Source organism: Camelus dromedarius, chromosome 15, assembly GCF_036321535.1.
Source record: "Camelus dromedarius isolate mCamDro1 chromosome 15, mCamDro1.pat, whole genome shotgun sequence".
NCBI classification, from domain to species: Eukaryota; Metazoa; Chordata; class Mammalia; order Artiodactyla; family Camelidae; genus Camelus; species Camelus dromedarius.
In genome coordinates, this window is record NC_087450.1 from 16,818,394 (window position 1) to 16,844,028 (window position 25,635).

A 25,635-nucleotide genomic window follows, 5' to 3' on the forward strand; every position below is an offset into this window, starting at 1 on the left:
CCCAGAATTATTTTCATTGAACTGTGTTCTCACCACTTAGCAGGGCAACCCACTGAAAGCTGCGTTTCTCAACCAAACTGGGCTGCACTTTGGACTAACGTGGGAAGTTTTATAAAATACTGACGTCTGAGTCCCACTCGCAGAGATTCCAGCATAACTTGCCTGGGGCGCCACCTGAGCATCAGGATTTTCTCATCTTCTTGGGTGATTCTTATATGCCTCCAGACTGAGAACCATGGAAAAGGGCACATAAAAGAAAGGACCACTAGATGTCGCTGTTCCCAAAGGTTTGACGAGAAACAGCCCTCACGTAGTCAATGACTTAAATTCCCACCTGGATGACATTTTTTGCCAGATTTGGGGCCCAAGGAAAAGTGCAGCAAAAATTATTCCTCAATTTTTCTTTGGCCTAAATGAAGCAAGTCACACAAAACCCAAGCATTATTAGTTTCATAGGGCTGCCATAACGAAATACCACAGACAGGGTGGCTGAAATTAGAAAAATTAATTTTCTCATAATTCTGGAAGCTAGAAGTCCAAGAACAAGGTACCAGTAGGGCTGGTTTCTTTTGAGGTCTCCATCCTCGACTGGCAGGTGACCCCCGTCTTGCTGTTTCCTCCCAGGGTCATCCTTCTGCCCGTGCTGCCTGGGTCCCAATCTCTCTGCTTACGAGGACACCAGTCATACTCAAGTGGGGCACGCCCATATAAACTCATGGTACTTTAATTACCCCTTTAAAGTCCCTGTCTCCACATACAGTCACATTCCGAGGTACTAGGGCATGGGGCTTCAACATACAGATTTTGAGGGGCATAATTCAACTAGTAACAGCAAGAAATCAGAACCAAAACCAACCTACTTGAATAACTGCAAAAAAAAAAAAAAAAAAAAAAACAGAAGTTTCCCAGCCATGCACAGTTCACAGATCTGCCACAGCGTTGCTATGGAGAGAAAACTGCATTTTCTTAAAGTCTCCTTTCCAAAGGCCACATCTGTTATTCAATTTTAATTTAAAGTTTCCTAAATAGCCCATACAGACTTAGAATTCAAGTGTTCAATCACTTCTTTAACCTTCTTTCCTAAACCAGGATACTTAAGCACTGAGGGGGAAAAAAAAGCAACAGCCTAAGAGAAAAGGAACAGAGTTCTGCTGTGACTGTGCTGGTAGTAAATTATGTTCTCATCACTATTTCTACAACACAAGAGATGCATGTTCATTGAAGAAATGTTAGGAAGTACAACACAAAAAATTACTTAACAATCATCCAAAACCCCAGTAACCAAAGTCACACTCAGAATACACCCATCAAGGCTTTTCCTCCTTGGGTACATGTGTGTCCCCCAAAAAGGAGCCATCTGGTTTTTGTGACTTGCTTTTCTTCACACAGCAAAACATCCTGAGCACTTTTCCATGCCAATATTTACGCAGTGGAAACTTGAACAAAGGGATCTATCATCATTTTGTGTATGTGTTTATCTGGATAAAAGTTATGCATGTATACAGTGGAAATTTGGTGGCGGATATAATGAAAATGCCCTTTCTCCCTTCCAGTCCCACTCCACCCCCACCCCCAACTCTTCATTCTAAGACAAGACAGGAGACAAGGACTGTTCTGGAACAGTGTGATCCACAGCCTGTGCATGTGCGGCTGTGGGGGAGCCGTGTGCAGAACAGCCGTGATGTCAGGGGAGCCAAAATCTGCCCACCCCACACACACACAGAAGGTAAAGACATGCTGTCACTGCCTGTCAGGGTGTCTGAAAACCCCCACCACCAAAGTCACCCTTTAAAAGCCTTCCGGAGACTTCTCTGTGGGGCTGTTGTGACGGTCGCCTCGGAGGCATGATTCATTTGACAGTTAACGTGCCCTCACATGCTCTCCTGTCTGGTGAAATCATTCCAGTCCACTGAACAGACCCCCAGGAGGAAGCTGGGGAGCCGAGCCCTCCAACACAACAGCCGCGAGATGCATGTGGCTGTTTGCAGTGGAATTAGTTAAAATGAGAAATTCCACAAAACCGGAAGCCGGGCAACCCCCTTTCCTGCCCGCTCGCTGTCCCTGCGGGCACCCGACCTCATGCCCAGAGGAGGGGCCCCGCTGTCCTGGGGCCCCAGGGAAAGAGCTGCAGGAGCAGAGGGTCCCATCACAGTGCTGCGGTCAGCTAGGCCCGGGATCTGCCACATCTGCGTTTGCATTTTTGCGGCAGAGGAACCACTGGGAGCAGTGTGAGCGAGGCTAGCAAGGAGGGACACCTGGGGCAAGGGCTTCCAAATCCCAAACCCGCATCCCCTCTGCGCCCGGGCCTCACACAGCTTTCAAGGACCTGGTCCCCACCCCCCACAAGCTCAGGACCCTCTTCCCCTCTGTCCCAAACCCTAGCTGGAGTCACACGTCCAGACAAGAACTGAACACGCCCACCGTCAGTAGAACCTCCATGCGCGCCAAAATCCCTCATACAAGCGGCCCCGGAGGCACGCTGGCTGCTTCAGGAAAGTCACGCTGAACCCGTGGGTGAGGGATTTACTCGGAAGAGAGGGAGTCACAGCAAAAACAAACTAAAATACTTTCAGAACAACCCTGTCCCCTACCCCATGCCCCCAGCAAAAGAGAAATTTCCCAAGTTTCTCCTGGCAGGAATGTGTCCAAATTGCTGTCCAAAAAATGCCGAGACAGCCATCCTCCCCCCCACACCAGCTGGTTCAGAAGCACCAACAAAAAGGCAGCAAGCGCACTTGAACTTCAAGCTGCCACATGCTGTAATGAGCACGTGGAGAAACCAAGTATCTTCCACGAAACCTAACACAAGCCAGCACCTCCTCCCAGCAGCTCACATACACACACGCAACGGAGAGTTTTCATGGCAAATGAACACCCTGGGGAAAGTTCCACAGAGAAATTTTCTTCTAAGTTTCTGCACAAGCCAAGCCAGTTTCAGAGAAGCTGAGGAATCACAGAAGCACATTTTTACTCTTTTCCCCCATTTTTTTCCCTCTTTCCTGCCCTACTTACCAACCTCCCAGCTCCTAGCCAAACGACCTGTGCCAAACGCAGCTTGGACACTTTTGAGAAAGCTCCAGATTCATACTAACTGCATGATCCCATGGCCACACGGACCCAGGAGGGAGGGAAATGAGATTCACGGCGCTACAAAGTAACCCAGGGGTCAAAGGAGGTGCAGAAGAAAGCATTGATAAAGCAGATCTGGGAGCCTACTGCTCCCGAACCCCTCATCAAGCTGGCATCTGGTGAGGCGGGTCTCTGGAGATGGAGAAGGCTGTGGGAGGGAGCCTAAAAGGGTCAGGATGTTTGCTGGACGTCAGGGAAGTATGCGGTGATTAGGGAAGCATAATGTGTGTGTCCCTGGCCCCTTTCCATACAGAAAACTGCACCCTGAGCCCTCAAGTTCTTTAATGATTTCTGGTCTGAAAGGGCCCTCGAGTATAAAGCCAAGAAAGGGAAAACTCTTCCGGTGTATCAGCTGCCATCATCCGGTTGTTACCAGGAAATAGGAAGCAGGCTGGAGGTCTGAGGACAGGCAGGAACTCGAAGGAAAGCCTGAGAAAATAAGAGGAAGCTGGAGCAGCCAGAGGTGTCATTTTCTGATATTTTTGTGATGATGGACACGATGACCAAAGGTTACCAAATTCAGATCAAGTTCAAGTTCGGGGCCCCAACAGCCCAGTCCTCACGCTGGTTCTCAAGGATTTAAGTCAGAGCACTGGCTTGGGTCATGCTGGGAAAATCAGCCTTCTGTTGGGCAATCAGGAGAAACAAGGCCCAAAGGGTTCATCTATCTGTCTGTCCATCTGTCTGTCTGAAGAAGCCAGATCTTGGCCTGAGCAGTCCTTGCCAAGGAGGCTGGGTACACAGGCCACTGGGTGACAGTGACCCACAGATGCATTCGGTTTGTCTGATACAGTAATGGCTGACCCAGCGCTTTTAAAATTTGAAAGAGTTGCCAACTGTCAAGTCCCCGCCTGAGAAGCTAATTTCAAGAGGAGGATGAATAAGAAAGAACTCACTGGTTTCACTGTTTGCTAGGCTGCCAACCAAGCAAGGGGGAATGCGAATGCGGATGGAGGTGGTGATGACAATTTGTATCAAACGTATAAAATGCGCCAGACACTGTTCCTGTTTCATCCTCACAAGCCAGTACAGCAGCAAGTCGGTACCGCTGCGGTCACCAGTTACCAGAGCAAACGAGGCTGAGGGTGGCTCTGCGCCCTGCCCAAGGATACTGTTAGCGGTTGAATTGTGCACCCCCCCAAAAAAAATTCCTATGTTGAAGTCTCAATTTCCAGTAGCTCAGAATGTGCTCTTATTTGGAGATATGGTCTTTATACAGGTAATCGAGTTGAATCGGGGTCACTGGGGTGGGCCTTAATTCAACATGACTGGTGTCTTATAAAAAGGGGAGACTTGGAGACAGACACTTGTGAAGAGACCCTGGGAGAATACGGTCATCTATAAGCCAAGGAGAAAGGCCTGGAACAGATCCTTCCTTAACCGTCCTCAGAGGGAACCAGCCCTGCCAACACTTGGATTTCAGACTTCCAGCCCCCAGAACTGGGAGACAACACATTTCCATCGCTTGAGCCTCCCAGTCTACGGGACTTGCTACAGTCCCTGGAAAACTAATACAATGCCCAGTCGGTCTGCAAACCCAGGTGTGACTGACTCCCACCGCAGGCCCTGGGGCCGACGAGCACGCTGAGCACACCCCCTGGCTGGGAGTGAGCAGCTGCTCTGTGTAGGCCCTGCCTAGAGCATCAAAGACCGGAACACTGACACCTGCTGCTTCATCCACACCCCCCAACCTGTCCAGCCCCCTTGTGTCTCTCCTTTCTTCATGGTGCCTCCACCAGCTGGTTCGTTGGGCCACTGACCACCGCCCAGTTACCCCCAGTCCCTTCCCCTACCAGGAACACTCAGGAACCCTTGTTCCCAGGGAGACACCCTCCTCTGCTTCGCAGCCTTTCCTGCTGAAAACTTTGTCCACCTCCTGCTTCTCCCACATGCCCCAGACCCAAGGCAAGACGACAGAGCAGTTGGCAGCTGCTGTTCCCAAGACACCAGTTTCCACCCTCAGCCAAGCTCCTCCAACTCTCCAACATCGACCACGTCCAGTTCCTGTTTCCAGGCCACACCTGCCTCCACGGAGAACCCTGGCACTGGCCATCAACCTCCTAACGACCTCATTCCAACCAACACCCCCGGCTCAGCACCCCTCAGCCCTCTGGACTTCACCTCCACTCCACCCATCCATGCACGCGGCCTCACCCAGACCCGTGCCAACCCCTGAATGGCTCTACTTCTGACATCAAAACCGTGGCCTGTGACCTCTCTCGCGTCCTCCCTTCCGCCAGCCCTGGTCTCTGCCCCTCCCGCCCTCTCAGCAGAGCACACACGTCTGCCTGCCTCACCAAGAGCTTCTTTCCCCACCTCTGGATTCCGTTCCCGCCGGGCAGTGACCACCATTACCTCTCATCAGTACTCCCTCCGTCGTCACCGTTTCTCTGCAAAGTCCTTTTCCTCCAGTATGAGTAAACTCAGCCAAATCTCTATCATCTTTAAAGAGGAGAATTCCATTTGTGTGAAAAAAATTTTTTTTCTGTAAGATAAGTAAGAAACTGATCATAATTCTTACTTTAAGAGAGAGGGACTTAGAAATGAAAGGTACGGAATTTTGCTTTTCAGTTTATACATTTGCTATAGCATTTGATTTTTTTCACACTTATGTGTAATATGTTCATTTAAAATAGCAAACAAATAAATAAAAAGGTAATGATTTAACCCCTGCCTCTTCTCTAGAAAAAGGCCTCCCCGGACCACCCCACCCTTCCGCCCTGGCGTCCACAGCCGTCTTGGCTCTCTGCCTCCACTTCCCGGCCTCACACTTGTTCCACAAGCCTCCCCGACCATCCCACGGAAACTGCTGGCAAAGGTTCCCATTAAGGTCATTGTTAAATCTGCGCCGTGTTGCTGAGCCTCCATGATTGGCCTGCTTGGCCCATCCTCCCTCCGTGGTTTCTGTGGCTTGCTGGTTCTCTCCTGTTAGTCTAGATGACCCTGGTCCCTCCCAAGCACCAACCTTCATCTTCTCCCCCAAATCCAGGAGATTTCATCCTCTTCTGTGGCTTGGGCTACCAGACACTGAGGACCCTCACACATCAGCCTCCAGGCTTGGCCTCTCCTTATCTACTGGTCACTTCCTCAGTCCCACCTCAACTCAACAAGGCATCTTTCTCTGCATTTGCCCAGCTGCTGGGGCCACCATGCCCCACATCAGGTCTCCCTGGACTCTTCTCCCTCCTTCCTATTCCTACGATCAATTAATATCTAAAGCCTACTGAGTTTATCAGCTAAATACTTATCTTACCTGGCCTATCCCTCTGCCACATTTCTACTGTCGCTGCCCCAGTTCGTGCTGCACCCTCTCCCCTAGACTGGTATAACAGCTGACCACCCTCTCTGACTCCAGTCCTGCCGCCCTCACAGCTGTCCTCCCCACCAGCTGCCAGAGTGAGTTTATCTGAAAATGCAAAACCGAGTCTAAGAATCTCGATGCCCACCTGCAACCAAGACCTCCCTCGTCAAAGTCTGAGCCCCCTCGTGGTCTATAAGCCCTCTGCCACCTGGCCCTGCCTATGCTCCAGCCCCATTTCCCACACTCCCCACCACAAATGTTCAACTCCAGGTGCACTAGAAAACTTGACACTGACAAGCTGTTTCACACCTCCATGTCCAGGCTCCCGGGGAACATCTGCAGGGCCCTGGGGTAAGGGAACTGACAGAGGCCGGTGTACCATGTATCTAAACATTGAAATTTCTAAATCAAGCTAACACACTGTCCAATAAACATTTTCTCCTTCTTAAATTAAGATATAATTCACATCTTATAAAATCCACCATTTTAAAGTATACCATTCAGCGGCTTTTTGTATGTTCTCAGCATTGTACAACCATAACCACTATCTACTCCTAGAACATTGTCATCACCCCAAACAGAAACCTGTACCCACTAATGGTCACTACCCATTCCCTCCTCCCGCAGCCCCTGGCAACCACGAATCTTTCTGCCCCTGTGGAGCTGCCCACTCTGAACACTTCCTATGAATGGACTCATCTGCCTATGTGACCTTTTTGAGACCAGCTTCTTCCACTTAGCATAATGTTTCCAAGTTTCGTCAGTGTTGTAGCACATCTAGTGCTTCATTCTTTGCACAGCTGCATAATATTCCACTGTGTGGCTATAGCATGTTATCTACCCATTCATCAGTTGAGGGACATTTCCACTGTTTCTACCTCTTGGCTATTATGAACAACACTGCTGGGAACACTCATGTACAAGTTTTTGTGTGGACACAGGTTTTCGATTCTCTTGGGTATAGTCCTAGGAGTGGAACTGCTGGGTCATATATCAACTTTCCATAGCAGTCACAACCTTTCACATTCAAGCAGTATACAAGGGTCCAATTTCTCTACCTCCTGGTCAGCACTTGTTACTGTCTATCTTTTTCATTACAGCCATCCTAGTGGGTTAAAATATTTTTTCCTCCTATCTTGACAAATGCCTTCACAATGACAAAGAAGACCGAGTTTGCGTTTACAATCATCTCATCAGACTTCTTGGGGCTTAGCACTGGAATGTGGCATGAGGGGAAGTCAGCCCTTGGTCCTCAGCGCCCAGCCTGCTCCTTCACTATCCACCCCTGGATCTGTCCTTCACCCCACAGGCCATGAATGTGTGTGGACAGTCCAGCACCAGCTTTCAGGCTCCATCTATATACCCCCAAACAGCTGCCTCTTGGGCCTGGACGTCTGTGCATCAGCAGCACAGTCTGACCCTGCGAGGAGGAACCCAGGCCCTGGAAGCAAGCTCAGGACCATGAGCAGAACCCACTGACTGGGAGGTGTGGGCTTTGCATGAGCACATCCCCTTGTCCTGTGGTCTTCTTTTGGGAGGGGCTGAAGGAGGGTCAGGGGGTCCTCTGAGATGCACTGCACAGTTCAAGGACCCCTCTCTCCCTCACCTAATGGATGCATTCTCTGTGCCCATGGTGTCACTTCTCTCTAGAATGCTCTGTCTCTTGGAGGATCCCTTCTCATTCTTGAAGACACAGACCAGAAGTTATATCGTATGGGAAGCCTTCCCTGACACCCGTCACAGTGTACCAGGCAGGGAACTAGGCCCTGCGGGTGCAAAGGGGAGTAAGACACAGTTAGTTGGTGCCAGAGTCAGGGAGCCCGATGGTGGTGGCAACCAAGTCAACCTGCAAAGTACACAGCAATTCGTGTGACAATCAGTGTGTGCCGGGGGGCTTGGGGGACACATGGGAGAAACACCTCCCCCTGCCTTGGGGGACTTCAAAGAGGGTCTCCTGGAGTAAATGACCCCTAAAACAGACCAGGAAGGCAGGCCAGATTTAGCCAAGCAAAGAAGTTTGCCACTAGCAGGGACCTCTCCAGTGCTCTACCAGTCAATATGCTCAAATGCTGCTGTCTCCCCGCCACCCAGATCAAGGACCACATGGCACAGCCGCAGAAGCAGAGCACGCCAAACCCCTGATGCATCTCATGCACGACAGGTTGCATTAGACGCAATTACCGTGTCCACTCTGCCCCCACCTCTTTCTCAGGGAGGAATCCTTGTCCTCCACACCCCCATTTCTAGAAGGAAGAAGGGGAAGGTATGAGGGCCAACATGCGGACCATTGAGTGACTGGGAGGGGCTGAGCGGCCTCGAGGCCTGGTTGACGGCAGTCAGGAGAAACTGCTGGCAGGTAGGGCACCAGAGACGCAGTGTCCTGTGCCGGCCGACATCCTGGCAGCCCCAGAACCCCGTGGGGCCTGGCCTGACGCACCTGGGTCCAACTCCCTGCCAGGAGCAGTAAGCTTCACCAAGGTCGCCCGCTGGATCATTCTGCTCCTCGTCCCACCACAAAAAGAGAAAGAGGGGAAGAGACCTCAGACAGTCTGTTTCTTGTAAACTGCCCTAGTGGAAAGGCAAACACTGAAACCACCAGATAAAATTTGGTATTTTAATTATCCATACTTTCCAGTTATTTATTCTCCACCCCCTCAGTGGTTTCCAATTCGCTTTGCAATACAGAGCAAAATGCAACTCCTTCTCAGAACATACACTGCAGACCATGTTTCGTAGGGCCCTTTCAGTACCTCAGCATTTGCTAAAACACAGAGCAACTTTTCTTCCCGCATGTTTTCTCCCCACTCCCCACCAGAGGGAGCCAGCAGGTCCTGTTTGGACAAGTTCTCTGCCCACACTACGCGTCCAAGCAGAGCGAAGGTGAAATGTTACAGATCTGGAGTCAGTAAACAAAGGCGGCAGTTCCTGGACTTTTTGGTGCACAGCACTCTGTAGAACATTAGGGTTTGGGGCAACTTATTTCCAAGGAATAAGAGATGAACATCTGTTCTTGAAAAAAATAAGACCTAGGGAAAATGAAAAAAGCTTTCTGCTCATCCAGATCAGTAATTTCATTGCATGCATGTATGCTTATTGAACACTTTTACTCTGAAGGGCATGATAAAATAATAAAACAATACTACACAGCAACTATAAATTATGGTGTTTTAACGGGAAGCTTAGATCTTATTTTTTTAATATTTTTAAAATATTAGGGCATGTAAATAAATAATAAGGTGACTCTCATTCTGTGTTCAAGAGGTGGTTCTTAATGCCACACTGTGAGCATTTTGAATACCAGGTTGAGACTGGAAGTCCTAAGTATTTTTAGACTCAGGAATTGTATGGACCAGTAGGAAGACGTATTGGTGGCAGGGTGCTCAGTGATCTGGGATAGGGCCTCAGACGAGGTGGGCACCTCTGTTCATCCTGCAGTGGTGGAGTGATGAAGGCTGGACCTGGGTGACAACGGCGGGGAAGGCAGGACACACAAGTGAGGTTTATAAGGAGTAGCTGACAAGACTTGATTCCTGACTGAAGCAGTAGAAATGGGGAGGGACTGGAGCGAGCTAGGAGACAGACTCAAAGCTGGCCATGTTTTGAGGTAGGTGTGGCAGGGGAGTTCACTCTGAACTCAGCACCTGGATGAATCCCCATAGTTTAATCACAGCAGCATTTACATACATCTGAAGGACAGCAGCACATCCATGTGTGAAACATTACATATGTGAGCTACAGGCCAAGGCTTGTGGCACCAGTCATGGACCCCTTGCAATAACTCTGCAGCATCCTCCACCCCACCCTGGGCTCTTTGGCACAGAGTATGAAGAATATAAATGTGTGGTGCGAAAGAGCCACATTATGTAAGTCCATCAGCAAAGGAACTGCCCTAGCAATCTTGTTCCCCTGGACCAGAAATGGGGACCCGGGTGGGCTGGGGTGGGGTTGGGCAGGCCCAGGCAGCCTCTGAATCCTGGTCGTGGGTAGAGTTCATATCTTTTGAATTCTCCATCTCCCTCAAGTCCAAATTCCTTCTGGGAAGCAAATCTTCACAGTTCTCTGAGCCCTGGTGGCTCAACGTGTACTCAAGGCAGGTTAGAATGACAGGACTGGGAGCCACCCAGGACCTTCCTCCTTCTCCAAAGCTTTCCTGCCAAGATACCCTGTCCCCCGAGCAGGGCTTTCTGAGGCCTGATGCGGGAGCTTCTCCACAGAAATCTGCAGTCAGCCATGAACAATCACAGCCAAGTAAGAGGCTGAGCTCCAGGTTCAGTCACATCTGAGTCCATCTCAGTTACTCAGACTGGGAAACTGCACATGTGAGACTGGGAAACTGCACATGTGAGAAACCAGGAAGCCTTCGGGACAGCACCACAGGGCGACTGAGCTCACCAGAACGAATCACAGCACAGGGCCCACTCCCAAACGGATGTGAGCATTTGTTGAGAACAAAGGCCATGAGGCACCACAGATGGTTCTGTGAGAGTCTGAGGATGCACCCCTTTCTGGGGGAGCTTTCCATCCAGCAGAGGAGAGACAGGATCCTGTCTCCTGAACCATCTTAGTCATCCTTCAGCCTCCCGCTTGGCCGAGCATTGTGCCTGGCACACTGATGATGCTCCCAAAATGCTTGGTGATTGTTACACATAAAACACAAGAGGCAGCCCCAGGAGGGAGGGAATGTGTGTGTGCAGTTGCCATGCTCTGGAGTCCATTTCCAACAGGGTCTCTCAACAGTGGTGCTATTGACCTGTTGGGCCAGATCATTCTTTACTGTGGCTGTCCTAGGCACTGGAGGATTCTGAGATACCCATTAGATACCAGGAGCACCTCCCCTCTAAAAGTGTCTCCAGCCATTGCCAAATGTCACCCCCATTGGGAATCGCTGGGTTCTAGCCTTTACATCATCCCACTACCCCATTGTTCTTCTGGGGCCCTGTGTTCTGCAAATTCTCTACCCTGTTTCTATGAAAACTATGCTTCCTAAAGTCTGTCACCTCCAAACCTTATTCTCTGTTTTTCGAAATGCTGCTCAATTAATACGAGTGAATTCAAGATTCAGTTGTTAATGGAAATAGATGTCTCACCCACATTCACCTCCACCACCCTTCATCTGTCACTGAACATCTTACTGGGGACCACTTGGGATCAATCATATGACACATTGAGCATCCTAGGACGTAAATACCCAAGATGGCACGAGGTGGCCCACAACAAGACTGTATAAAAGCTGTTCCAACAAGCCATTGAGCACTTGAGCTTCAGTTCACCCAACCAGCCTGCTCCCACCTGCCACAAACACAGAGCCCAGCAGAATGGCCGTGCCACCTTGGAGCCATCACCTGCTTCTCCCAAGACCTCAAAGCCATGACTTCAGATGGTGAGAAATTCAGGCTGCATCCAGATCTGGCTCTGAAACCACCTTCCAAATTTCTGTGTATCCCCTGCCCTACCCCCTGCCGCAAGGGTCATCCTAGTGAGCGGATGTGGGATATGTGATCTCAAAGCGCAAAACTCTGATTTTTAAGCATTTCCACTGAGATCCACTGGATGATCCAGTGAGGATTACTTCAACATAACCTTATTCTTCCTCTAAAGGGACAGAAAGAATGAGTAGAAAAAAAACGAGTGACCCAGGTCTGCAGAAATGACCCTCAGAAAAAGCCAGCGGGGGGTTTCCCCACAAGCGTTCTCTGCTTTTCTCCTCTCACTGAGTTAACTGTGACACAGAGACATCCCTCAGACCCTGTCCCAGTTACCAACAGTGAGTCAGCTCAGCCCAATGACTCCAATTCAGTGCTTATTCACAAATTATAATTTTAGTACAATAGGGCACAGCTTTAAATAAGAGTTATGAGAAACCCACCCACCTGTGACACGCCAGCAGGCTGCTCATCTCCCAACTTCGGGTGGACATTCTGTTAGTCACAGACGAGCATCTGGGCCCAGCTCACTTGCCTCCCCACTTCTTGTATCTCTAGACATTTTACCAAACAGACACTGAGTCAGAATAAGTGGGTTTAGCAATTAAAATCTGTGTGGAGGCTGCCTTCCTTGAGAAGCATTTGGTGGATTTGGAAATAAATATTCCTCTACAGAAAATCAAACATTCATTGTAAAAACCTGAATGTAATATGCGTGAAGACAAGCTTGAGCTGTGATCTCACAGCATAATCCTTTTCTCCTTCAGCCAGGAGCATAAAGGACTTCCACTCAGTCGGAGGGAAAACTCAGTAACTTGGAGTAGAACTGTAAGGACAGAGGAAGCATCATCTGCTTCTGAATAAATGCATTTCCACTGGGAATCCTGTCCAGCCACGGAGCACTCCCAGACAACGTTCCACCCCACTAAACCCAGTGTGTGAAAACAAACAGGGACTCAGGTGGTCTGAGCAAACCTGATTGCCAACGATGCTCACCTTCAGCCTCTGAGGAGAACTGAGGGCTGGGACATTTGTGCCTTCCGAATGCCCCTGCAAGGCCAGAGGCAGGTAGGGGAAACCCTCTGCAGAACCTTCTCCCAGCACAAGATTGGGGGGAAGCACCTCCACCTACAAGCCTGCCATCATGCCTGGACGATGTCCCTCCAGGACAGGTCATCTCTTTTGTGAGAGGCAGTGAGCCTCCAGTAGCTACCAGTTTGCTTTAACAGCAGGTGGTTAGAGCCCTGGCTTAGTAAGACGGGCTTGTCTTCCATCTGCGTGAGAATCACTGGGTATCTCTGATGGAATTCCTGGATTACAGTAGACTGCACCTCCCACCCCCAGCAGCCGGTGCAAACATCTGCCACCCAGGGCCCAGGCAGATCCATCCCCACACCCGCCTTCAGGGCCACCTTCGGGCAATACAGCTCCCATCGGAATGTGAGAGCTGACGGTCCGCGGTGGAACGGGGCCTGGAAGGAGGGCACCTGCCCCCACAAAGCCACCTCACTCCACACGTCCATCTTGACCAAGGACCCTCCCGCTCTCCCATCCAGACCTGCAGGCTGACCATGAGGCAGGGCTGGGAATGTCCTGCTCTCAGCATGGTTTCCATCAGGCCCCAGGAGATTCAAAGTAATACACGTGTCCCCAGTTGGTACAACTCCAAGCCAGTGGCTCTTAACGTTGTTTTAGGTCATAGACCCCCCCCGAGAAGCTACTAAAAGCTCAGGCCTCTTTCCTCAGAAAAAATACACTTTTGCACAAAATTAACCAATACAATTTTGGTCATCCCTGAACCACTAAAAACTTCTTCCCTGGTCACTGTATTTTCAAGCAAGAAAGCCTTCTCTGCATACGGCTAAGCGCCTGGCGCCGGCCCAAGCCCAGGCAGCCTCAGCTAGGCCGCCTCCCGCGCCGGCGGAGAGCCGGCACCCGCCAGGGGCCTGGCCTGCGGGAGCAGGGGCCTCCCGGGCCGCCCACGTCCAGGCGCCCGCAGACGCCCCGCCTGTGCGAGCTGCCTGCTGAGCGGTGACAATGCATTTCATCCTTCACCCCAGGTGACAACCCCCTCACGCAGGGTCGTCGCTTCCATGCTACAGGTGAGGACACCAGGGCTCAGACGTGGGGAGGACCCCTCCCAGCAGCAGCCACTGGCTGCCAGCAGGACGGCCAGCGCCCGCAGCCCCCATCCCACTGCTCCAGGCACCGTCAGCCCAAGCAAATGCTTTCCTAGAAACTAGTGCAAACCAACTAAAATCCCAAAGCACTTGGCAAGGGAGTTGCTAAAAATGTTGGTTCCCTTTGTTTGCTTCGCTTTCATGGGCCTTTTAACTTCCTGTCTGGAAATGAAAATTAAGCCTGTAACTTTCAGGATGTGTGCAGCCTTTAGCATAACTGACACCATCATGGGCCCATTCGGTTCCCCCTGGCCTTCTACTGACCCTACCTACGGCTGTGCTGTAGAGTAAATCTCTTCCCTGCCATCAAGGGCTTTGTAGTTAACAGATATTGTTTAAGGACCATTAGGTCCAGGTGGCCTCTGTGCTCCGTTAGTCTCCAAACAATGATGAAGACCTTCGCTGACCTAGTCCCGGCGCCCAGGAGGCTAGTAACCCATTTGTAAATCTTGACTTGGAAATACACGTCCTGTTTCCAAGCATGCACCCCTATACCCCAGGTTAACTCTAAAATCAGCCCCATGGTCCCTCAGCAGGACAGAGTGCAGCTGCGAATGCTTCCAGATCGCTGTCCACTCCATCCCACACCCCGTAAGTTAACCTGTGATAAATGGATCCACTGATTATACTGAACCACCTGCCTCGTTTCCCTGTCTCAAGATGCCTTCTCAGTTCAGTGGGCACTTTTTGTTCCCTCCGTCCTCCAACAGGAGACCTAATCTGAACTTGTGATAGAATTACAGAAAACACCAACTTCAGGGAGCACCCCCACCACCTGATACAGATAAGATGTGGGTCTGATGGACAACAACAAAAATTTACATCAGTGTAGAAGCTGATCACTGATAGGATATTACTCGGCTACAGTCCCATAAAATTAAGAAAATTAGGAGTATAACATCTGCATTTTAAGATATCTATTACCAAGCAAGCTTGGTGAGGTCATTAGAGGAACCAAAATTCGAGGAGTGACTCTTCTGTGCCTGGGCTTGTGCAAAGCCCTGGAGAGACAGAGGTGAGTAAGGCACAGTCCAGTCCATGCCAAACTCAGCTGGCAGGGGAGAAGGGGAAGGCACTGGATTAACTGGAGTGACACGTGACAACTGCTTTACCAGCAATGGGACGGGGGTGCCAAGGGCCAGAGAGCAGGAAGTGAGTGGTGCTGGGGTTAGGTGGGGCAGTGTCTCCAGGGTTCGGAAGAGGCTAAGGCAGGGCATCCTGGACGGGGGCACAGTTAAACTGAGACCCAGAGGGTGACCCGCTGGGAGCGAGGACTGGCTGCCAGGCTGGAAAATGTGCAGGATGTGAGCCAGGAAAGGAAGGCAGGGACCAGACTGTGAAGGCTTTTGTCATCCAGGAGAAGTCACTAAGAGATTCTTTCCGTGGAGGAAGAACAAAATCACACTTGCCTTGTAGAAAGATGGCTGCGGCATCTGGCACAAAAGGTAGGATCTGCCTGGGAGAATCAGGAAGCAGGAAACGGGACAGAAAATTGCTGTGATCACTGAAGGCAAGGATGAGGAGGCTGCATTTCAGTCCTAGACGCCCTCACAAATGAACATTCATACAGAAAGCCAGCAGGGTCTGGTGACATGTTGGATGTGGACAGGCAAGACAGAGAGCAAACAAACAAATGCCTCTGAGGTTGTGAGGCTGAGCAATTGTAGATGGTGATTGCGTTCAGAGAGGAAGGAGACACGAGAGGCAGGGGGAAGGCGAGCTACGTTTCAGACAGGTCGGTATGGAAGTGACCAAGGCTTAGAGCAGGTAAATCGTCTGCAGATGATGGTGTTAGAGGGTCTTGAGCATGAAGCATGAACAAAAAGAGACAAGAACTAAGGAGAGATAGAACCTTTGGAATATCAATATTTACAGGGAGTTCAAGGGAAGAAGGGCCAGCAAACAGTATGAACAGCTGACTGCAGGCTGTGGACAAGAGGCCTTCCAAGAAAGACAGTCAAGTATCAAGAACTGCAAAGAGGAGAAGGACAAGACCCAAAAGGAAGACCCAGGATCAGGGAGTTGGAAATTCCTGACCGACTCTTCCATTTCAGCAGAACCTCATAGGATTGGAAGTGGAGGCAGAAAGTTTATACTGTTCTCTACAGAATGTTGGCCAAGGATGGAAGGAGAGTGGTCACCCACCCTCACAATAAAGCTTTCGCTTTTCTGCGTTGTGTGATCCGGTCCATGCAAGGTCACATGACCTCACCAGACTCACCACTCAACACTGGCACTAAGCGAGGTGGGAGAAAAGGGCATGTCCGCGGTGGGGCTAACATCCACGAACTGGCTGATGCTGAGAAACACTGCCAAGTCTCAGTAGTCAGGGACTTAAGTGCACCTGACATGTAGGGTGAAGAGTGAAGAGGAGATCTGTCTGCTAAGAAAACAGGAAACCAAGAGTTAGAGTGGCAAAGGTACTCTTACTGTAAAATTTAATCACACCGAGTTGAAGGAAGCAGGCATTCCCAGACACTACTGATGAGGGTCTAAATTGGCACAATCTTATCAACAAGTAACAGAAAAAGGAAAAAAAAAACTTAAAAGCTTGTGTGATATTGGGATTTATAACGAATATATATATATATAAAATTTGGTCTTCTGTCAGTTCCTGTCACAGAGCTGCTAAAATTCTTGGAATTTCCTAAGTGTTGAGACTGATCATGATGTCTTTTGTTATGTTAATGAGGTGACTTTTGGAAAGCCCCCAGGTTATCTAAGGACAGGGGCTGGTTATCAGGGGAACCAACCTTGAGATTAGAGGATTGGAACTTTCAGTCCCACCTCTGACCTTCAGGGAGGGGAGAGGCACTGGAGGCTGAGTTGAATCACCAATGGCCAATGATTTAATCCATCTTGGCTATGTAATGAGTTCTCCATAAAAACCCAAAAGGACAGGGTTCAGATGTTCTGGGCTGGCCCTGACGCGGAGGTGCTGGGAGAGCACGAAAGCTCCACGATCTTGCCCACTGCCTCTCTTCCACCTGACTGTTCCTCAGTTATATCCTTTTATAATAAACTGGTTATCTGGTAAGCAAAACGTTTCTCTGAGTTCTGTGAGTCACGTTAGCAGGTTAATTGAACCCAAGGAGAGGTTCATGGGAACCTCTGATTTACAGCCAGTAGTCAGGAGCACAGGTGACAACCGGGACTTGTGGTTGGCATCTGAAGTGGGCAGCGGATAGTGTCAGAACTGAGATGAATTGTAGGGCACCCAGAATGGCTTGATGTGGGGAAAAAATCCACACATCTGAACCAGACTGGAGTCAGAATCGTAGTGCTTGTACACACTTTATACAGATGTATCCGTGAAAGTCATAATGGATACCCTCAAAGATTTATCTACAAGAAGTTCTTGTATTTCCATTCCTGTAGATAAATCTGATTCAGATAAAGCTAATGTTCACCATAGCTCTGTTTATAAGAGTAAAAAACTGGAAGTAATGTAAATTTCCAACAGTAGGGAATTGGTAAAACACATTTTCACATACCTCCATAAGGTACAATAATATGCAACCATTTTTTTTATGCAACCATTTTAAATGTTGGATAGATGACTATTTAACAACTCAGTAAAATGTTCACAATACAATTAAATTTTTAAAAATAATTTACAAAAGGAAATGAGTACATTAAATGTCTGTGTGTATATATATGTGTGTGTGTCTGTATATACACACACACATACACAGTCACGTGCACTCATATATACTCAGACAGAAGACTAGAAGATTGTAACACATTCAAACAAATGACTGGAGAATATGCACCAAAATCTGAACTGTAATGAAATTTCTGAGTGGTACAATTATGGGTAGTTTTAGTTTACTTTTTGCTTCATTGTATTTTTTAAAATATTTAAAATAAATATGTATAGCTTTTGTAATTAAAAATAGTCATTTACGTTTAATATAATGAAAATAATTTAATATAACAAAAATAGCTTAATATAACAAAATAGTCTTTTTAAGAATAAAAGTAATTGAATCAGATTACTAAAATTTCAAAAAGTATTAAAGTATATTGAAGAAAACTAAGTGCTCCATTTCTCTAATTCCTCCAAATCCTATTTCCCATAGGTAATCACAAATAACTTTGTTGTATCATTGTAGGCTTTTGCAATCTAAGTATATGTATACTTTTAGAAATAATTGAAAACTTTCTTTTTTAATTTTACCTGAAGTAGAAGACTAGGTCAGGGGGTCAGGGTCAGCAAACATTTTCTGTAAAGGGCCAGACAGTAAACATTTTCAGCTTTGTGAACCCTATCTGTTGCAACTATTCAGCTCTCCTGCTGGAGTGTGAAAGCAGCCATAAATAATATGTAAACCAATTAGGGTGGCTGTTTTCCAATAAAACTTTATTTACAAAAACAAGCGGTGGGCCAGGCATGGTTCATGGGCCAGAGTCTTCAGATCCCTGGACTTCGGTGAACAAATAAACAAATGCCAACTTCCTGAGCATGCTGGCCAAAGAATACAGCTCATTTGGTTCCTGTTTCATCAGCTTCATTTCCTATTTCCATGTTTCTGGGTTACTATGTAGTACTTCTTCCTGTTCAATATCAGTAATAATCATGCCCTTTTACACACTGACTTATCCACCTTCAACCTGGGCTCCACACAACATCCCAGCCCACCCACCGCTCACACCCAGGCTACCAGGAAAAGGGATCCACACCAACCTACTGGGATCAGCCACCTTGGTAACATTCACTGAGCACCTACGGTGTGCGGGGGCACTGTGCTGCTATTGGAGCCTTGTAATAGCTGTGAAGCAGACTAACCACATGTAGGAAGCTGACTCCAGTGAGGACAGGCACCCACAGTCCTTGAGACACTCCGTACAGACACAGAAGACAAGTTCCAGGTCCGCATGTTAGTGGGGGGCTAACACACTGCCATCCCAAGGGTTCCTGGGGTCCAGCCTGGCCTTGGTGAAGCCTGCCGTGGAGAACGAGGGCCGGCAGCCGGTGCAGCTCTGACTGCGGGGACTGACACAGAAGCCATCAGGTAACTCTACGTTGACTCCTCCTAGCCCATCTCAAGATGACCACAAAAAGTTCAAAAGCCCATTTTATCACGAGAAACATCACTGCCAGTTGTGACAGGCAAGCCTTCCACACATCCTCTGCCTGGTGGAAGAAGCTGAACTAGGAACCAGAGGTTGCTGGATGCACAGAGTCCTTGGGATCTGCACGGTCCTAGACGAGGTTGTCCCTAGACCTGTCAAGTCCCCAGAACTCACACCTCAGCCAGGCACGAGCCCCTGGCCCTTGGTTGGCCATCCAGGAAATCCTAACTGCCCCTTTCCTAGCCCAAAGCACACCACATCCCCTCCATTTTCACTGCGACTGACAACCTGGTTCTTCTTTAACTTCCCCATGTTGTCATAGCATGGTGTGCTTTTCCAGCAACTCAGATTAGCATCATTAGTTATGTCTTAAGATGGACGGCCCCTAAGTAAGTGCTCTTTGATTTCACCAGTGAACTGCACTGAAAAGAGATTCGCATCCAGGAAGGTTCGTGTAAGGATGCCCCCATCTCAGCTATAGTTTGCAGGCTCATATTATCATTATTCAGTTAACAAATACTCATTAAACACAAATTATTTCTTACATGATCCTAGGTACAGTTGATACAAATACAGACAAGATATTCATTTTATAAATTAGGGTTCCTAGTCCAGGGAGAGAGACAATATGGAAACAAGCATAGATAATGTAGATACAATGGGGGGGGAATAATGGGGTTTGGTCCAAAGCCTGGAGTTCAGAACTGTGCAAAAGACGGCACTCAGAGAACTGAGTCAGGGAGCGAGTCACCGGGGATGCAGCAACGTTGGGGTTGAAGCTGGGAAGATAAATACTGCATTCACCAATTCTACAACCAATTTTTCTTCACATTTAACATCTCTAAATCAGAATGTGTCATACTATCACTGGTGGCCAGGCAGGTATGTGATCATATCACAACCGTCATTTCCTGACACTGTAGAGCACAATGAGGAAAGTGTCGGCATCAAAACTTGCACAATAGGTGTCAGTAGCTTGGTAGAAAATTCCAGAGACAATAGCAGAGCTCTCTTAAGAAATGCAGCATCACGAAGGCACCTGACGGCAGACACGACGATGCTATGTGGAAAACCAGAATGAAAAAGTGACCAGACAGCCGCATACAAATCAATGAAGTTAGAACACACCCTCACACCGCACAGGAGAAGTACAGGAGAGAACTGGATTTTAAAAGGCAGTGGATCCCGTAGCACGAAATGAGGATTTTATTCAGTAATGAAAAGGGAATTGGAAATTTCTGAGTAGGAGAGTAATGAGTGAAGATAGATGTTTTCAAAGGATCACCAGGCTTCTTTGTGGGCAATGCTCAAATCTGCATGCAGGTTATCACAGTGGTCCCGGACCTGGGCTCCAGGTAAAATGAGACAGGAGTCCTGCAACGCGGAGAGAGCAACCCGTTAAATTGCCAGGAACAGGTGACCGGTTCCAAGCAGGAAGTGAGAGCCAGGCAGTTCTAGATGACAGAGGATTCTCACTAAGGTTAGAAAGTGGGCGTGGCCTTTACCCAACAGGGCATCCTGACCGGAAGGCAGTGCTCCCTCTCTTGTGGCTGGGCTTGGCCACCTCTTGTCCTAAGACTTGGGAGCCCACACTTATTTGGGGCCTGTTGGCATCTGTCCACTGATCACACGGAGTGAGGTCTTCTCAGTCAACTCTTTGAAGCTTCTTTTACACTCTAGAAATTGTCCAGGTGGAAGGAGGGGTGTGAGCTCCTCGTTTTTGCCCCTCAAACACATTACATTAGGCTTCTGGAAAATCTTTAGGGTAGACTCCCTCAGGCTGGAGTCTGAGTCAAGTATTTTCATGATCACTTGCTGCCTCTTTGCCATTCAGGCCTAAAGACCCTTTTCAGTCGAACTTCCACCACCTCAAGATGAGCACCATCTTTCTTCAGGGCCGAAGCAGGGCTCAGACTCACACACGCTGACTCCAGAAGATGGACTGCAAGAGAGCAGAGGGTGTCGCTGCTTGCTGACACCCCCATCCCATCCTCCCGGAGAAGAAGGCTCCTCTTACTTCCCAAACAAGCAATGGTGAGTTTAGAAGGTTTGAGAGGGTTAGAGACAGAATGGCCTAACAATGGAGAGTTTGGATTTTGGAGTCAAAGTGACCTAAGTCTTTGTCCTGCCACTGAATACTTGTGTGCCCTTGGGCCATCAATTCAACCTCTGGGCCTCTGTCTGTCTGTAAAATGAGGACAGGAATAATACCCACTTCACAAGGGTTCTTGTGAAGGTTAAGTAAGATCACGCATGTAAACTGCCCAGCACAGCGCCTGACATGTTGTAAACACAAGACAGTGTGTAATAAGGTGACGATATCACTGGAGACGAGTTCAAAGTGGGTAATTTGACAAGCCTCTCCATCTTCCCAACAGCAAGTGCACCAGAAGGATATGGATTAAGCAGTGTTTTTTAAACATCTGAGCACAAGCCTCACAAGAAATACTTTCCTACTGCAACCCAGGACACATAAACGGGCATATGACTGAAACGAAGCAAGTTTTACCAAACAATAATCACCCCTACTCCGTGCAACACAGCATGCACTCTGAGACTTGATTCTTTGTTAGTCTGTGTTGTTTCATTTATTTACCTTTGAAATTGTTCAAACCTACAGAAAAACTGAAGGAATGAAACAAAACATCCTTCACCTAAAGCAGGGTTTCTCAACCTCAGCAAAACTGACATCTGGGGTCAGATAATTCTTTATGGGGGGGTGGGCGTTCTGTGCCTTGTGGGATGTTTCAGCAGCATCTCTGGCATCCACCCTCTAGACGCCAAGAGCGTCCCCCACACACACCCAGTTGTAACAACCAAGAATATCTGCAGCCCCTGACAAACGCCCCTGGTGGGCAAAATCACTCCCACTGAGAACCAGCGACACAGACCTACCGACAGTTAACACTCTGCCATGTGACTTTTATCTTTCTTCAAATACACACTCATGCACAGACAGGCATATTTCTTGGTGGAACTCTCTGAAAGTAAATCGCAGGCATCACACCTTAATAGTTCAGCATGCATCTCCTAGGAGTAAAGACATGCTCTCACATGACCACAAGTCCACATTGCCTGCGAAAAATTAACATTCATTCCATTATATCTTCTCTTTTCTCCTGCTTCTTCTATGTTGGTTGTAATCCACTAGGTTGATTTTGGGCTCCACTTATGGATCATGACCCCCAGTTTGAAGATTAGAGAAGGAGGATTAGAGAATTAAACATATCTTCTGTTGAAGATCTTTAAGTACAGAAGTTCATCCTTGCCAGGGGGAGAGGCACACACGGAGTCACAGAGCCAAGTACGTATTTACAAGGGTTTTTACAACACACCGCTGCTTTTCCCTCTCTGGCTGCTGCCACCTTCCAGAGCACATCCCAGTGGCAGCCCTGGGAGCAGAGACCCGGCCAGCACCCCCCGCAGGGGACCCAGGAGCTCTCCCGGCGCCAGCGGTGTGTGCCCTGGCCTGTCAGCGCAGGGTTGGTGGGGCCTGCCAAGCAGGACACACAGCAGCCTGACCACATCACAGGCCCGGGCTCCGGCTCAGGCTCAGGCAGGCCGCCCCCCACCCCTTCCCTGTTTGCTAAGCTCCTTTCCTTTACCTGCACTGGCTCCAGGAAAGTGGTTACAAGTTGGTCCAGAAACTGCCAACAGGCAAGGGCTGAGACACATGAAAGTGTGTGAGTCACTGGCTGTCTTTGATTCTCCTGACCTTATAAATCTGGTCTTTAAATTCAGCATTGGGATCCAAAGGGCAGCGAAACTAGAAAATGAACACTACCAAATGGGGAGGGAGAACTCGCCACGAGAGCCCCCTGCATAATTCCCCAGGGGGTCTGGAAAGACCGGTGAGGGGCAAGAGGAAGGAGGGCTCCTGACACAGGCCCTGGGCAGCACCTGCCATTATCCCGGAAGGAGGCCCCTCTGTGTCTGCTCTTGCTTTTATTTTCTTGAAGACCTGCAATGTATGGAGACCAGACTTCCTTGAATGTCAACAGTTTCTCCCTCTTGAAGATTAGAAGTAGGAGTGTTAGATCAGCTCTGGTATTGGAGGAGAAAGAAGAACTGACCACAGCCTGAAAAGTCAGGGAGAAACTTTTACAGGAACAGACTGTTAAGTCTAGAAGGCAGTTACTATGGCAACAACTCATCACCCCTAAGAAGACCCCAGAATATGGGTTCTGCATCCCAAGCCAGGAGAGACGTGCTACTTGATGGGGAGCAAAATGCAGATGGGAAAGTTCAGTGATGGGGCCACAAAGAAATGAATCAGCCCAGAAACAGAGAAATGCCATGTCTGTGGCACCGCCTACGCTGCTCCAGTGAATGAGTACAAAAGAAGACATTTCCAAAGCAGGCGACACAGCAAAGACACTGATCAGGAGCAGCTATGGGTGGGAGTGCCTGTAAGACTCACAGATTGGAAACTGCTTTCACCTACTATTCTGCCTGTAGTGCCTGCAAGGAGGTTATCACAATCCAAAATTATCTCATTTATTTAGTTACTTTTCTGTCTGTCTTCTCCATTGGGTTATAGGGATGTGAGAGCCTTGCCTATTTTGCTCAGCATCATATCCTGGCTTCTGAGAACGATGCCCAGAACATAACAACCAGTGCTCAAAAGATACCGGAACGAGGAGGGAGTGAGCGAGCAAGCGGGTGAGTGAACACAGTCTCTCTCCAAAGACAGCAAGTCAAGTACAACTCACCCCACTTGACAGAGGGAGAAAGTAAAGCACAAAGAAGTCAAGTTCACCCAGCTCATCAGCCTGGGCCTTAAAATCAGAAATCCTGACTCCAGCTCTCACACTGCCTAAAACCCACGGAGACATAAAAATCATCTTTATCTCTTACTCCTCCTCTCCTCCCTTCGGGTCCTACCAGGCAGGACTCTCAGGACAGCCCCACAGAGGATCTTCTCATCAGCTTGAGACCAACATCAACAGGACACTTTCTCGAGCTATGAGGACCTCTCTTTGCACCTCTGTCTTTGCTCGCCCACGCTGAGCCTGGGGCCTCCCTAAAGACGAGTCCGTTTTGTCTTCAGCGTCCCACCCAGCCCTACCCCACCCCCAGAGACGGGCACTCAGCGCCCCGTGATACAGAAGAGGCCCACTCAGAAGCCAACATGCAGGTCGGTAACAGTCTTCTGCATTCAGAATAGGGGGGCTGGTTGGTGCTGGAGGAGATTCATTAGATAAGCACCAAATTTGAAGAGGCCCAGAGGGATAAAGTGGCTCAAACAAGGTCACAAGCAAGTTGGCCAGGGTGAACCGCCTGGGTGTGCAGTTAAAGGAAAGGAAAAAACAACCCAAAACCAGCCGCCAAACAAAAAACAGGAAAGAAGGAAGAAAGGGAGGGATCCCAGAGAGAAGGAGAAAACATTCCGTGGTGCTTCAGGTACTTCAGATTAGTATGTAAGAGAAGAAGCACTTAGGGACCTTTAGGGACATGAGGACCTTCCCAGAGCCTCTCTCACTACTGGCCCAAGTGATCATTCCCCTACCTTCCCCTGTCCAGCCATTACTTCTTGTCTATTAATCCCACCCCATCTCTCCTAAAAGCACTGAGGACTGTGCGGATTTAGCATCACAGAACCCAACTCTCAGATGTCACAAGGATATTATACCAGAACAACCTAAAAAGAGGACTAAATTCTGCTCCTTCTTGGAAGTCCCTCCATTTTGGCAGACACACACACAGGCACACCGCACACTTTGTTCCCCCAGCCCTACTCCTGCCACCACCACCAGCAATTTCCACAGCCCAGCCGAGGCACCTGCCAACGGGGCTCCCTGAGGATTTAGTACAACCTGAGCTGAGGAGCTGAACCCTGTGCTGCTCTGGGGCAGCCCCAGCAGACAGAGAGGAGAAGAGGGCACCCTCCGTTGCTGTCTTTTGTCCCAGGACCCAGCTAGTGCTTTACAGACAGCATGTAATCTTCCCAACCATCCTGCAGAACGCCCTTTTCACAGATGAGGAAGTTAAGTCTCAGAAAGACAAAGTACTTTACTGAGAAGGCAGCAAAAAGTCTGACTCTGAAACTATTGCTCTTTCCACGAAGCTAAACTCTCAACTCATCACTCTCATTTATTTCAAGCTGAAAATACATAGCTTTCTAGTCTCCAAAATAAAACTGACTATATTTACTGCAGACTAGAAAATTAAAACTTAAAAAAAATTACAAGTAATATTAAAATTGCACATTAGGGTAAAAAGCTAAGGGCAAATGATAAAATTTTTACCTCGATGTAAAGGAGACCCAGAGAGACAAAAGACTGAGTACTTCAGCATACTCTCAGAAAGAGCCGGAAAGTTGGTTATTCTTTACCAAATCTGGCAGTGCCCCTGACCCTCGGCAGAGAAAGAGCAGGCCAGTGTAGAATTAGCTCCTCCAAAGTTTATAACTACAGCCTCCCCACATGGGTTGTGACTCTCTCAAGACCAAAGCACAGCGAAAGAAATATGTGCTTTGCAAAGACCGATCTTACCCATTACAAATTAGAGAGGATTCAGGATTTTC